At 42.9% G+C, this 14,254-nt stretch overlaps 1 long non-coding RNA gene across 1 annotated transcript; it reads right to left on the reverse strand.

Annotated features, from left to right (window-relative positions):
* Positions 1–7,828: 7,828 nt before the first annotated feature.
* On the reverse strand, positions 7,829–9,353 carry LOC123156053 (uncharacterized). The gene is made up of 2 exons (XR_006477819.1): positions 8,961–9,353; positions 7,829–8,100 (listed from the first exon to the last, which is right to left on the reverse strand). It is a non-coding gene; the product is annotated as an uncharacterized lncRNA (long non-coding RNA).
* Between the last annotated feature and the right edge of the window lie 4,901 nt (positions 9,354–14,254).

The raw sequence follows: 14,254 nt of genomic DNA on the forward strand, positions 1-14,254 counted from the left end.
GGAACCCGCCTTGCAATGCCGAAGACAATCTGCGTGCCGGACACATCGTCATTGAAAGCCTTGTTCGGGGGCTACTGAGGGAGTCCTGGATTAAGGGGTCCTCGGATGTCCGGCTTGTAGGACGTGGGCCGGACTAATGGGCTATGAAGATACAAGACCGAAGACTCTCACCCGTGTTCGGATGGGACTCTTCTTGGCATGGAAGGCAAGCTTGGCGTCCGGATATGAAGATTCCTTTCTCTGTAACTGACTTTGTACAACCCTAGTCCTCTCCTGCGTCTATATAAACCGGAGAGGGTTTAGTCCATAGGGACAATCATAATCATACATGCTAGACTTTTCGGGTTTTAGCCATTACGATCTCGTGGTAGATCAACTCTTGTAATATTCATATTCATCGAGATCAATCAAGCTGGAAGTAGGGTATTTCCTTCATAGAGAGGGCTCGAACCTGAGTAAACATCGTGTCCCCTGTCTCCTGTTACCATCGACCTTAGACGCACAGTTTGGGACCCCCTACCCAAGATTCACCAGTTTTGACACCGTCGGCGGCGTCTGTCTTCCGCCATTGTTGACGAGGCGGAGGAGGAGGCGGGCTTCTTGGACGCGCCGGAGCAGGTGGAGAAGGAGGCGGAGTGCCTTGATCACTCGCCGGAGGAGGAGGAGGTGGAGTGCCCTGACTCGCCGGAGGAGGAGGAGGCGAGGCGTCCAGTTCAGAAGCTTGATGTTCTCCTCCCGCCATAGACATGGAGTCTTCAGTGCAAGACCAGCTGAGTCTCCCCTTCACATGTAGGGTGGTCAAACTCGAGCTCCTCAAATACCTCTGTTATTTCATCCACCATCACAACAACATAGCCTTGTGGAACCGGACAACAGCGAAAAGTTGCGTCGGGTTTAGGAGGTGCAACAGAGCCGACAGCCGCCTTGACTTTGAGGTTCTGCCATTGCATCATAAGTTGGCAATGTTGAGCCTCCGTGATAGCATCCACGGGGTAGCTACGGGCCTTGAAGTCAGGCTGCTGAACGAGCTCAATGGAAGCCACACAGCTTCTCCACTAAGATGGTGGGGTAGCTTCTGGGGTAGATCCGGTAGGTCGCTGGCTCTCAACTTGTTCCTCTAGCTTTTGTAACTTTGCATTCAGCTTCTGTAGTTTGCTCTGCTCCACTTCCCTCCTCCTCTCCCGAGTTTAGTAACCGCCTACACCGGGAAACACAACCTTCCACGCAACAGAGCCTGGCGTGCCTCGTGTTCGTCCAGGGTGCTCAGGATTCTCGAGGGCCTCTGTGAGCTCGTCGTTCTCTCTGTCAGGAACGAATGTCCCTTGCTGTGCTGCGGTGATATACTTCTGAAGCTTCTTGACGGGTATTTCAAGTTGCTCGTCCGTCCAAATGCACTTCCCTGTTTCAGGGTCCAAGGTTCCCCCAACCCGAAGAACCAAGTCCTTGAATGGTCTGGCCAGTTCAATATCTCTGGTTCGACCCCTTTAGCAAGCAGGTCATTCTCAGCCTTGTCCCACAACGGCCGGACTTTGAGGTAGCCACCTGACCCCGTGCGATTGATATACTCCTTCTTTGCAGCATTTATCTTGTTTGTCTCTGACATGTTCTTACTCTTTTCCGATGTCTTGTAGGCCATAAATGCGGGCTAATGATCTCTTATCTTCCCAAATCGGCCGGTGAATTCTGGAGTCTTCCCTTTGTCGACATACGTTGATTTCAACTCATTCTTCCGCCACCTGAATAGATCTGCCATCTTCTTAAGAGCATGAGCCTTGACCAATGGCTCTATAATTAGCTTATCTGGATCCTCCTCTGGCGGTAGGGTGAAATTTGCCTTCAGCGCGGCCCAAAGATCATCTTTCTGTCTATCGTTGACATAAGGAATTTGAGGGTCTTCGTTATTAGGCTTATTCCATTGGTGGATGCTGATCGGGATCATGTCCCTAACAAGAACCCCGCACTGAGCAGAAAATGCTTCCTTGGTCCGGCTGGGTTCAATCGGTTGGCCAGCGCCCGCGATTGGTGTGATCATGAACCTTTCATCCCAGTGCAACCTTTTCTTCAGGCCTCATCTCGTTACCAAAGTTTGTCTCGATCCAGAGGGCTAGAAAAGAAGAAGGAAGAGTTAATATGTGTACATACCAGAACAATTAATGCATCAATTAGCTTGTCAGCGCATGCTTAATTAATATATATACCTCGCCGGACTTTGCAACAGCTCCCTCCTCCGTTCGGTCACCGGAGCCATCATCACGATCTCCTTCCACTGGAATTCGGTCACCGGAGCCATCATGATCATGTTCTTCCACCTCCATTGTTCGATCACCGGAGCCTGCTTCACCCTCTCCTTCCACATCATCGATGTCGTTGAGATACACCAAGACATCACCTCCGCCAAGGATTATGTCCCCCAACAACTATTCTTTTTCCAAGTCTCGGTGCTCCATAGTTTCTGTAAAATATTACAACATGGCAATTAATATACAAACATGATAGATGGATATATTAGTGGAAAACATAGACCTAGCTAGCTCGACGCTTCTACGGTTTGGGGTGGCCTCGACAATGCTTCTAGGGTTTGGGGTGGCCTCGACGACAACGCTCTTTTAATTTGGTACATTTGGGTGGCCTCGATGCTTCTATGGTTTGGGGTGGCCTCAGCAACGCTTCTAGGGTTTGGGGTGGTCTCGACGCTTCTAGGATTTAACAAAATGGCGCCATTCTAGATGTGTAGAAAATGGTCCATATTTTTCCTGATCTCATCTACCCTTTTGTATGACATGCTGTCTAGTGTCACAGGATTCAAGAAAACCATGGCTTCATCATTAGCCGAAAGTAATAGGCGCATGATGGTATGAAGCTATCCAAAGTTATTTTGGGACAGAGTCCTGATAGGATAATTCACTTTTTGGTACGAAGTTCAGCAAGAGCCTTTCGAATATCGCTATTTGGAAGGCCTTTCCTGAACTTCATACCAAAAAACAACTTATCCTATCAGGACTGCGTTCCAAAATAATTTTGGAGAGCTTCATACCATCAGGCTCCTGTTACTTCCGGCTAATTATGAAACCATGGATTTCTTCAATACTTTGACACAAGAGAACGTGCACATATAGAATGGTAGATGAGATCGAAAAAAATATGGAATAACTTAATTATGCACATCCACAATGGGGGCATTCTTGATAAATTTCTTATAAATCTCGAGAGAGTTTGTCGGGTAGGGGCGGGAGGGGGTAGGAGACCGACAACATTTTTTTCGAGGGTTTGGGTGTCCTCGAGAGTTGGTCGAGAGAGGGGGGTGCTCCCGTGGTCTAAAATCGGTCTATGCACGATAGAAACATTTTACCTTAGTAACTTAGAAAAAAATGTTATCGGGGATGGGGTATATCGACCCCCCCCCATCTCGAAGTTATCAGGGAGGGGGTATATTGACAACGACGACATACATACATGAAAAAAAATATTATTAGGGAGGCGGTATATCGACCCCGCCCCTCTCATGTCGAAGTTATCGGGGAGTGGGTATATCGACAACGGCATACCCGATAAAAAATAAGAAGATGAAGAAGAAGAAAAAAAAGTGGAGAAGAAGAAGGAATAGATGAGCAGAAGAAAAAAAGGAAGAAGAAAAAGAGGAGAAGAAGAAGGAATAGAGGAGAAGAAGAAAAAAAGAGGAGAAGAAGAAGGAATAGAGGAGAAGAAGAAAAAATAGAATAATATAAGGAAGAAGAAAAAGAGGAGAAGAGGAAGGAATAGAGGAGAAGAAGAAAAATAGAATAATATTATTCTATTTTTTTCTTCTTCTCCTCTATTCCTTCTTCTTCTTCTCATTTTTTTCTTCTTTATCCTCTTCTTATTTTTTTTCTCCTCTTCTTCCTCTCCTCTTCTTCTCCTTCTTCCTCTACTCTTCTTCTCCTTCCTCTTCTTATTTTTCTTTTTCCTCTCCTTCTTTTTCTTCTTCTTCCTTCTTCCTTCTTCCTAGATAAAACTTTTCTAAAAATATAACTTTTTCATATATAAAAGTTTTTCTTCTTCTTCCTTCTTCCTAGCTAGATATATAAAACTTTTCTAAAAATGAACTTTTGCATATATAAAACTTTTCTTCTTCTTCCTTCTTCCTAGATATATAAAACTTTTCTAAAAATGAAACTAACCTAAAATGCACTAAATCAGAGAACATACATAGATAAAACTTTTCTAAGAATGTAACTTTTGCATATATGAACATATATACACAGAGAACATACATACGTATATGCATTTTTCTAAAAATGCAAAAAACAAATCATCATATATATGAAAAAAAATCTGAAAACAAAACAGGACATATAATCATATATACACATATACATATAATCACACATATACATATAATCTTGAAAAATAAATCATATATATATATATATAACACAGAGAGGAGAACGCCGGCCGGACCGAACGTGGCGGCGGCGTGGTCAAGGAAGGGCATGGTCGGGGCACGCCGGGGGCGCGGGGCGGCATCGGGGCAGGGCAACGGGGCGGCCGGCGTCGAGGCAGGGGGAACGGGGCGGCTGGCGTCGAGGCAGGGGCACGGGCTGGGGCGGCGCGTCGCGGCAGGGCAGGGGCACGGGGCAACGACGACGAGGAGAGGGTGGCGACGGTGACAAGAAGCGGGCGGCGACGGGGACGGTGATCGCGGGGCGGCGACGGCGAGCACGGGCAGCCGGGCGCAGTCGAAGAGCTCGGCGTTGTCGCGGCAAATGGTCGATGAAACTGAAAATTTTACAAGTTTTGCGTATATACCCAGAGCATTGGTCCCGGTTCATGGCACAAACCGGGACGAGTGCCCACTTTGGTCACGGTTCGTGCCACCAACCGGGACCAAAGGTCTCTTTTCAGCAGCCCAAAGGGAGGGAAGCAGAGGCCTTTGGTCCCGGTTGGTAGCACCAACCGGAACTAAAGGGAGGCATTGGTCCCGGTTGGTGGCACCAACCGGGACCAATGCCTCCCTTTAGTCCTGGTTGGTGCTAACAACCGGGACCAAAGGCCTTATGCTGCCCGCGACCAAAAGTTTAGTCTCACCTCGCTAGTTGAGAGGAGCTCGGAGTGGTTTATAAGCCCCACTGCAGCTACCCTCTCGAGCTCCTCTCAAATGCAGGCTTACGGGCCTAATCATACACTATGCTGCCTGTAGGCCTACTGGGCCTTCTGTGGGCCTGAATCCTGGCCCATGGTTGGGTTTATAGTCGTATTCAGGCCGTGGTGGCCTTGTAGGTGGCATTTTTTATTCTTTCTAGTTTTTTTGTTTTCTTTTTTGCGTTATTTATATTATTTTGTTTGTACTTACAACAAAATACTTACTGTTTTTCAGTGATTCTTTTTTCTTTTAGGTAATAAAAATTATAAACTTTCTGCTAGTGCCATTAGTTTTCCAATTTGAATAGTTAAAATTTGAATTTTTTGCAATTTGTGTGAATCACTAGTTTGTGAATAACTTTACATAAAAATAGATTTTTGAGTGATTCTTTTTCCTGCTATCTAATATTACTGTGTTTTATCATTATATTCAATTTGGTAATTTTTAGGTTATTTGAAATATCTGTTTTAATCAATAATAGATTTTGCTATTTTAGTTTGCTATTGAAGTTTCAAACAAAAAATTTCTTTGAGCTAAATGACCCTGAAATTAAAAAGCACTTCAAATGAACTCTGAAGACGTTGAAAATTGGCATGGTATCATAATTTCACCCACATAGCATGTGCTAAAAAGTTGAGAGGGTTGCGGCAAAAGTTGGATGCACTTCGTGTACAAAATGGACAATCTCTTTCGAAGTATCACGGTTTCCAACGAAAACTCATCTGTTACAAAGGGATTTCATTTTTTTGAACTTATTTGAACTCCAGACTTTTTGTGTGTTCAAAATGGACCATTTAAAGCCAAATCATCAATTTTCCACCCTTTCTGACTTCATTTGTTATTTTTCATGTATTTACTGATTTTTTTGAGCTAAATGATCCTGGAATTGAAAAGCACTACAAATGAACTCTGAAACGGTTGAAAGTTGGCATGGTATCATCATTTCACCCACATAGCATGTGCTAAAATGTTGAGAGGGTTACGGCAAAAACTAGATGCACTTCATGTACAAAATGGACAATCTTTTCCAAAGTATCAGGGTTTCGAACGAAAACTCATCTGTTACAAAGGGATTTCATTTTTTTGAACTTATTTGAACTCCAAAATTTTTGCGTGTTCAAAATGCACCATTCAAAGCCACATCATCAATTTTCAACCCTTTCTGACTTCGTTTGTTATTTTTCATGCATTTACTGATTTTTTGAGCTAAATGACCCTGAAATTGAAAAGCACTACAAATGAACTCTGAAAAGGTTAAAAGTTGACATGGTATCATCATTTCACCCACATAGCATGTGCTAAAAAGTTGAGAGGGTTACGACAAAAATTGGATCCAGTTTGTGTACAAAATGGACAATCTCTTTCGAAGTATCAGGGTTTCAGACGAAAACTCATCTGTTACAAAGGGATTTCATTTTTTTGAACATATTTGAACTCCAGACTTTTTGTGTGTTCAAAATGCACCATTCAAAGCCACATCATAAAGTTTCAACCCTTTCTGACTTCATTTGTTATTTTTCATGCATTTACTGTTTTTTTGAGCTAAATGACCCTAAAATTGAAAAGCACTACCAATGAACTCTGAAAAGGTTGGAAGTTGGCGTGGTATCATCGTTTCACCCACATAGCATGTGCTAAAAAGTTGAGAGGGTTGCGGCAAAAGCTGGATGCACTTCGTGTACAAAATGGAAAATCTCTTTCGAAGTATCAGGGTTTCAGACGAAAACTCATCTGTTACAAAAGGCATTTCATTTCTTCACATGTAATTGCAGTGATATTCTATATCAAAGGCATCATCATAATAGTTGTGGAGAGAAAGTCTTCACTTTTTCTTCGCTTGTGTCCTTTGCTTATTATGTCGTAACCATGGATAATCTTCATCATTTAATAGGGTGCTTGGGACAGCCTTGACTTTGAAGGGAGGAATTTCATGAAACTTTTCATAATCTTCAGACATGTCTGTCTTGCCCTCCAATCCCACAATGTCTCTTTTTCCTGAAAGAACTATGTGGCGCTTTGGCTCATCGTATGATGTATTCGCTTCCTTATCTTTTCTTTTTCTCGGTTTGGTAGGCATGTCCTTCACGTAGGAAACCTGCACCACATCATTGGCTAGGACGAATGTTTCGTCTGTCACTACACCACGGACATCAATAGGAGGCACTTTAAAATGCCTCGAAAGGGCCATATAATGCCAGCCTAGAGAATAGAAGGCATTTTTAAAATATGCTAGAGATGGTCACGAAGGGAAAGGTCTTTCAAGGCACTTTTTCAGAACGCCTCAAAAGATCAGCACAGAGGTATTTTTAAAATGCCAGCAAGCTCAATGTGAGGCATTTTTCAATAATGCCTCAAAAGAAACACAAAGGCATTTTTTAAAATGCCAGCAAGCTCAATTTGAGGTATCTTTAGGAATGCCTCCAAAGACTATTTTTAGCATTTCTTATACTGCCTCTAAAATTTTTGTGTGGCATAACTCATACTGCCTTCAAAACATTTTTGTGGCATTTCTTAAGATCGCCTCGAAAACCATTTTGTGGCGTCTTTCGACTTGCCTCCAAAATGTTTCTGAGGCACATAAGAATACCAGAAATTTTACACAGGCATATAAGAATATGAATTAAAAACACTGTTACGGCAAGCTCACTAATTTGCAACCACTGTACAAACACATATATACAACAGTAGAACACGATTGAGAGGCTTGCATGGACTAGAAGTACCATCGTACAAGCGAATAATCTAAAGCATTAGAACATCTTCACAAATTTGAAAACGACATCAAAGTATCAATTAGCAACACAGGGCCAACAATGTAACACAAGTACACTGCATACAGCTGTGATAACAATGTAACACAGAGGTACACTACCTACTGTTCTAAAGACAATGTAAAGAGCGTTCCAGCTTGATGCAATCAATTAGAAGTACAGAAACCAATCAGCTGTGTGTCACCTTCAACTACGACTTTCGGATGGCATCTACAAGAGCAAAGACTGTTCTTAGCACTGTAACAGGGTTAAAGAGATAGGCATGTAAAATGATGTAAATAATAAAACTTAAACATATTTTTGTTTGCACCATTAAACTTAATCTATCATTCAAACAGCAACATCATGCACGAGTAGGTAAAAAAACAACACTGTAAAATGTAAAATGGGTAAATTATTAAGATCATTAAGGGATGACAGGTATTGCTTTAAATCTGGACCGTTGGTCATTGCCTCCTTGGATTGAATTTTATGAAGTTACTAGTTCCTTCAGAATACTCGGTGGAAGACCTAGCTGCTCGCATCCAACTCTTATCCATTCTCAACTGAACAGAACCAAGTTCTACGACATGTTAAAGTAGAGACCACATAAAATTCTATAATAAATATTCGAATGCATCAAAGAGAAATTTCTAAAGCAATATCAGTTTACTACTAGCAAAATCAAAGGGATGTTTATATAGAAGACCTCACGTGTAGCAACAAAACAGATTAACTGAAACCTGATGCAACAAGATTAGAAGTAACACAGTACACTAGATAACATGTAGGGATGTTCTATATAGAAATGCCAAATGCACCTGTATTTTGATTATCAGTGTGTCTATATAGCTTACTATTTGTGTGCACTTTTCTAACATGAATAGAAGGCCACCATGCACAGAAGGCCACAACAAACAAGCTCCAATTTCAATAGGACAAGTTGCCACACTCCTAGTATAATTACAAAAAGAACATCCAAAATAGTACAAGGTGATCCTAGATGTTATAGCGTAATGATTCTTCATCCATAAGTCTAGCACAAACAAAAACTGGAAGAAAAATGAACTACAAAAATGAAGAGACATTACCTCGAACACCTTGTGTGCAGCAGGTCATCGAATCAACAGCAATCAAACATGGGCTTGTCTGGGTGGGTTGGGGTGGGGGGGTCAGCGCTGATGCCTTCGTGACCTGGACCACTTGCTCTTCCTCCTCCTCTCCGAGCCTGGATCTTCCCTTCTTCTTCACCGTGCACTACCAATCCCACCCCGAGATTGGGGACAAGAGAGGGAAAGATTGGGGACGAGAGAGGGAAGGCACGGGGTGGCTATGGCGGTGCAGTTCGTGGCAGCTTCTGAGGCTCCGGCGTGGAGCGCCGGTGGCGGAGCAGGCGCCGGTGGCGAAGACGACAAGGCGCCCAGCATGGAGCAGCTACGATGGCCGTGGTGTTCCTCTGTTTTTTTTACCTTGGAAGGCAGCATGAGGGTTGTTTCATATGTGTACGCTGGCTACGTATACGCTCGGCGGCACTTTTGTAGAATGCCTTATTTTCCCCTATTTAGGAGGCCTTTTCTAGAATTGCCCTTGAAGGCTGTGAGCTTCCGAGGCAGTTTTGAAAAGTGCCTTCAATACCCTGAATCTGAGGTGTTTAGCAAAAACGCTCGCAAAAAAATGCCTCCTAATGACATACGTGTTGTAGTGTGTGTAGCCAAGATTGTTCAGATCCACTATTGTCATTCCGTACTATGGGTCTACCTGTACCCCGCCTCCTGACAAATTGACCCATTTACACTGATACAAAGGGACCTTAAAATCATGTATGTAGTCAAGTTCCCATATGTCCACTATGTAACCATAATATGTATCATTTCCCCTCTTGGTTGCTACATCAAAGCGGACACCGTTGTTTTGGTTGGTGCTCTTTTGATCTTGGGTGATCGTGTAAAATGTATTCCCATTTACCTCATATTCTTTGTAAGTCAATACAGTCGAAGATGGTCCCCTGGACAACGAGTACAGATCATCAGAAGCAGTGTTGTCACCTCTGAGACGTGTTTCCAACCAACTGCCGAAAGTCCTAATGTGTTCACATGTAATCCAGTCGTCACACCGCTCCGGGTGTTTGGAGCGCAGAATATTCTTGTGTTCATCGACATACATGGTCACCAAGGTAGAGTTCTATAGAACTGTGTAGTGTGCTTGAGACCAAGAATCCCCGTCCCTACATATTATTGAGTCCCCTCCTAACATGCCTTTTCCAGTCAGTCTCCCCTCATACCGCGATTGAGGGAGACCAATCTTCTTAAGGTCAGGAATGAAGTCAACACAAAACCCAATGACATCCTCTGTTTGATGGCCCATGGAGATGCTCCTTCTGGCCTAGCGCGGTTACGGACATATTTCTTTAGGACTCTCATGAAAATCTCAAAGGGGAACATATTGTGTAGAAATACGAGGCCCAGAACGACAATCTCGTCGACTAGATGAACTAGGACGTGCGTCGTCATATTGAAGAAGGATGGTGGGAACACCAGCTCAAAACTGACAAGAAATTGCGCCACATCACTCCTTAACCATGGTAGGATTTCTGGATCGATCACCTTCTGAGAGATTGCATTGAGGAATGCACATAGCTTCACAATGGCTAATCGAACATTTTTCGGTAGAAGCCCCCTCAATGCAACCGGAAGCAGTTACGTCATAATCACGTGGCAGTCATGAGACATTAGGTTGTGGAAAATTTTCTCCTCCATATTTATTATTCCCTTTATATTTGAGGAGAAGCCAGACGGGACCTTCATACTGAGAAGGCATTCAAAGAAGATTTCCTTCTCTTCTTTGGTAAGATCATAGCTGGCAGGACCTTCATACTGCTTTGGAGGCATGTCGCCTTTTTGGTGCAAACGTTGTAGGTCCTCCCGTGCCTCCGGTGTATCTTTTGTCTTCCCATACATGCCCAAGAAGCCTAGAAAGTTCACATGAAGGTTCTTTATCACGTGCATCACATTGATTGAAGAGCGGACCTCTAGGTCATTCCAGTAGGGTAGGTCCCAAAATATAGATTTCTTCTTCCGCATAGGTGCATGTCCCTCAGCGTCATTTGAAATAAATAGTCCACCGGGAGTACGTGATCACTGGTACACATGGCGGGCTTCTTCCCGTGATCTGCCTTGCCTTTGAAACGCTTGCCTTTCTTTCGACATTGACGGTTGGTCGGAAGAAATCGACGATGACCTAGGTACACATTCTTCCTGCATTTATCTAGGTATATACTTTCAGTGTCATCTAAATAGTGTGTGCATGCATGGTATCCCTTGTTTGTCTGTCCTGAAAGGTTACTGAGAGCAGGCCAATCATTGATGGTTACAAACAGCAACGCATGCAGGTCAAATTCCTCCTGTCTGTGCTCATCCCACACACGTACATAGTTTCCATTCCACTATTGTAAAAGTTCTTCAACTAATGGCCTTAAGTACACATCAATGTCGTTGCCGGGTTGCTTAGGGCCTTGGATGAGAACTGGCATCATAATGAACTTCCGCTTCATGCACAACCAAGGAGGAAGGTTATAGATACATAGAGCCATGGGCCAGGTGCTGTGATTGCTGATCTACTCCCCAAAAGGATTAATGACATCTGCGCTTAAACCAAACCATACGCTCCTTGCATCACCTGCAAACTCCTTCCAGTACTTTCTCTCAATTTTTCTCCACTGCGACCCGTCAGCGGGTGCGCTCAACTTCCCGTCTTTCTTACAATCCTCTCTGTGCCATCGCATCAACCTGGCATGCTCTTTATTTCTGAACAGAAGTTTCAACCGTGGTATTATAGGAGCATACCACATCACCTTGGCAGGAACCCTCTTCATGGGGCGCTCGCCGTCAACATCACCAGGGTCATCTCGTCTGATCTTATACCACAATGCACCACATACCGGGCATGCGTTCAAATCCTCGTATGCACCATGGTGGAGAATGCAGTTATTAGGGCCTGCGTGTATCTTCTACACCTCCAATCCGAGAGGGCATACAACCTTCTTTGTTGCGTACGTATTGTCGGGAAATTTGTTATCCTTTGGAAGCTTCTTCTTCAATATTTTCAGTAGCTTCTCAAATCCTTTGTCAGGCACACCATTCTCTGCCTTTCACTGCAGCAATTCCAGTACGGTACCGAGCTTTGTGTTGCCATCTTCGCAATTGGGGTACAACCCTTTTTTGTGATCCTATAACATGCGATCGAACTTTAGCTTCTCCTTTTCACTTTCGCACTGTCTCTTTTCATCAACAATGACCCGGCGAAGATCATCATCGGGCACATCGTCCGGTTCCTCTTGATCTACAGCCTCCCCCGTTGCAGCATCACCGTATTCAGGGGGCACATAGTTGTCATCATCCTCTTCTTCTTTGATGTCTTCCATCATAACCCCTATTTCTCTGTGCTTGGTCCAAACATTATAGTGTGACATGAAACCCTTACAAAGCAGGTGGCTGTGAAAGATATTCTGGGTAGAGTAAGACTTCGTATTCCCACATATAGGGCATGGACAACACATAAAACCATTCTGCTTTTTTGCCTCAGCCACTTTGAGAAAATTATGCACGCCCTTAATGTACTCGGAGGAGCGGCTGTTATCGTACATCCATTGCCCATTCATCGGCGTGCATTATATATAATTAAGTGTGTCAAAAACCATTACAGAACATCATGAATAGATAAGTGACCAAATTAATAGAAGTTCATCATCACATTAAAACCAAAGTACATACATAGTTCTCCAAAGCATCTAATTAAACCATACATTGAAACTATGTAAAACATTTTAATGCAACAACAAATGCGATCATAATCGCAAGCAATGTAACAATTGATCCAACGGCATAATAATACCAAGCCTCGGTATGAATGGCATATTTTAATCTTCAAACGCATTGCATCCATCTTGATCTTCTGATCATCGACAACATGTGCAACATGCAACTCCAATATCATCTTCTCCTCAATTTTTTTTCCTTCAAGTAATTGTTTTCTTCTTATACTTAATTTAACCTCTCGACAATAGGGTCGGTTGGAATTTCCGGTTCACATACCTCCTAGATAAATAAAATCTATGTCACGTTGATCGGCATAATTGTCATAAACAATAAATGAACCAAATAGTTATAAAAGATAATATATACCACATCCAAATCATAGACAGGACGAGGGCCGACGGAGGCGGATACCAAAACCATCGCACTATATAATAACAAACAATAATAAAGTAAGAAAATTACAAAAGTATCTATCTAAATCATACAACTAAGAACTTTTTTCTTTTAGAAAGAAGATAAGATCAAGAGGCTCACCACGGTGGTGCCGGTGATGAGAACGGCGGTGAGAACGGGGACGGAACAGGACGGACCGCCAAACTTAGAGAAATCTCGAAGAAAATGGAGTTTGGACAAGGAGCTTTGGGAGGAGAAAGCTTAAGTGTGGCTCAGGCATTTCATCGAACACCTCATGTGCATAGGAGGGGAGCTAGAGCACCACAAATCTCTGAACGAAATATGCCCTAGAGGCAATAATAAAGTTATTATTTATTTCCTTATTTCATGATAAATGTTTATTATTCATGCTAGAATTGTATTAACCGGAAACATGATACATGTGTGAATACATAGACAAACATATAGTCACTAGTATGCCTCTACTTGACTAGCTCATTAATCAAAGATGTTTATGTTTCCTAACCATAGACATGTGTTGTCATTTGATTAATGGGATCACATCATTAGAAGAATGATGTGATTGACATGACCCATTCCGTTAGCCTAGCACTTGATCGTTTAGTATATTGCTATTGCTTTCTTCATGACTTATACATGTTCCTGTAACTATGAGAAATATGCAACTCCCATTTACCGGAGGAACACTTTGGGTACTACCAAATGCCACAACGTAACTGGGTGATTATAAAGGAGTACTACAGGTGTCTCCAAAGGTACATGTTGAGTTGGCGTATTTCAAGATTAGGCTTTGTCACTCCGATTGTCGAAGAGGTATCTCTGGGCCCTCTCGGTAATGCACATCACTATAAGCCTTGCAAGCAATGTGACCAATGAGTTGGTTACGGGATGATGCATTACGTAATGAGTAAAGAGACTTGCTGGTAACGAGATTGAACTAGGTATTGAATACCGACGATCAAATCTCGGGCAAGTAACATACCGATGACAAAGGAAACAACGTATGTTGTTATGCGGTTTGACCGATAAAGATCTTCATAGAATATGTAGGAGCCAATATGAGCATCCAGGTTCCGCTATTGGTTATTGACCAAGAATAGTTCTAGGTCATGTCTACATAGTTCTCGAACCCGTAGGGTCCGCACGCTTAAGGTTTC

The sequence above is a fragment of the Triticum aestivum genome, chromosome 7B (assembly GCF_018294505.1).
Source record: "Triticum aestivum cultivar Chinese Spring chromosome 7B, IWGSC CS RefSeq v2.1, whole genome shotgun sequence".
NCBI classification, from domain to species: domain Eukaryota; kingdom Viridiplantae; phylum Streptophyta; class Magnoliopsida; order Poales; family Poaceae; genus Triticum; species Triticum aestivum.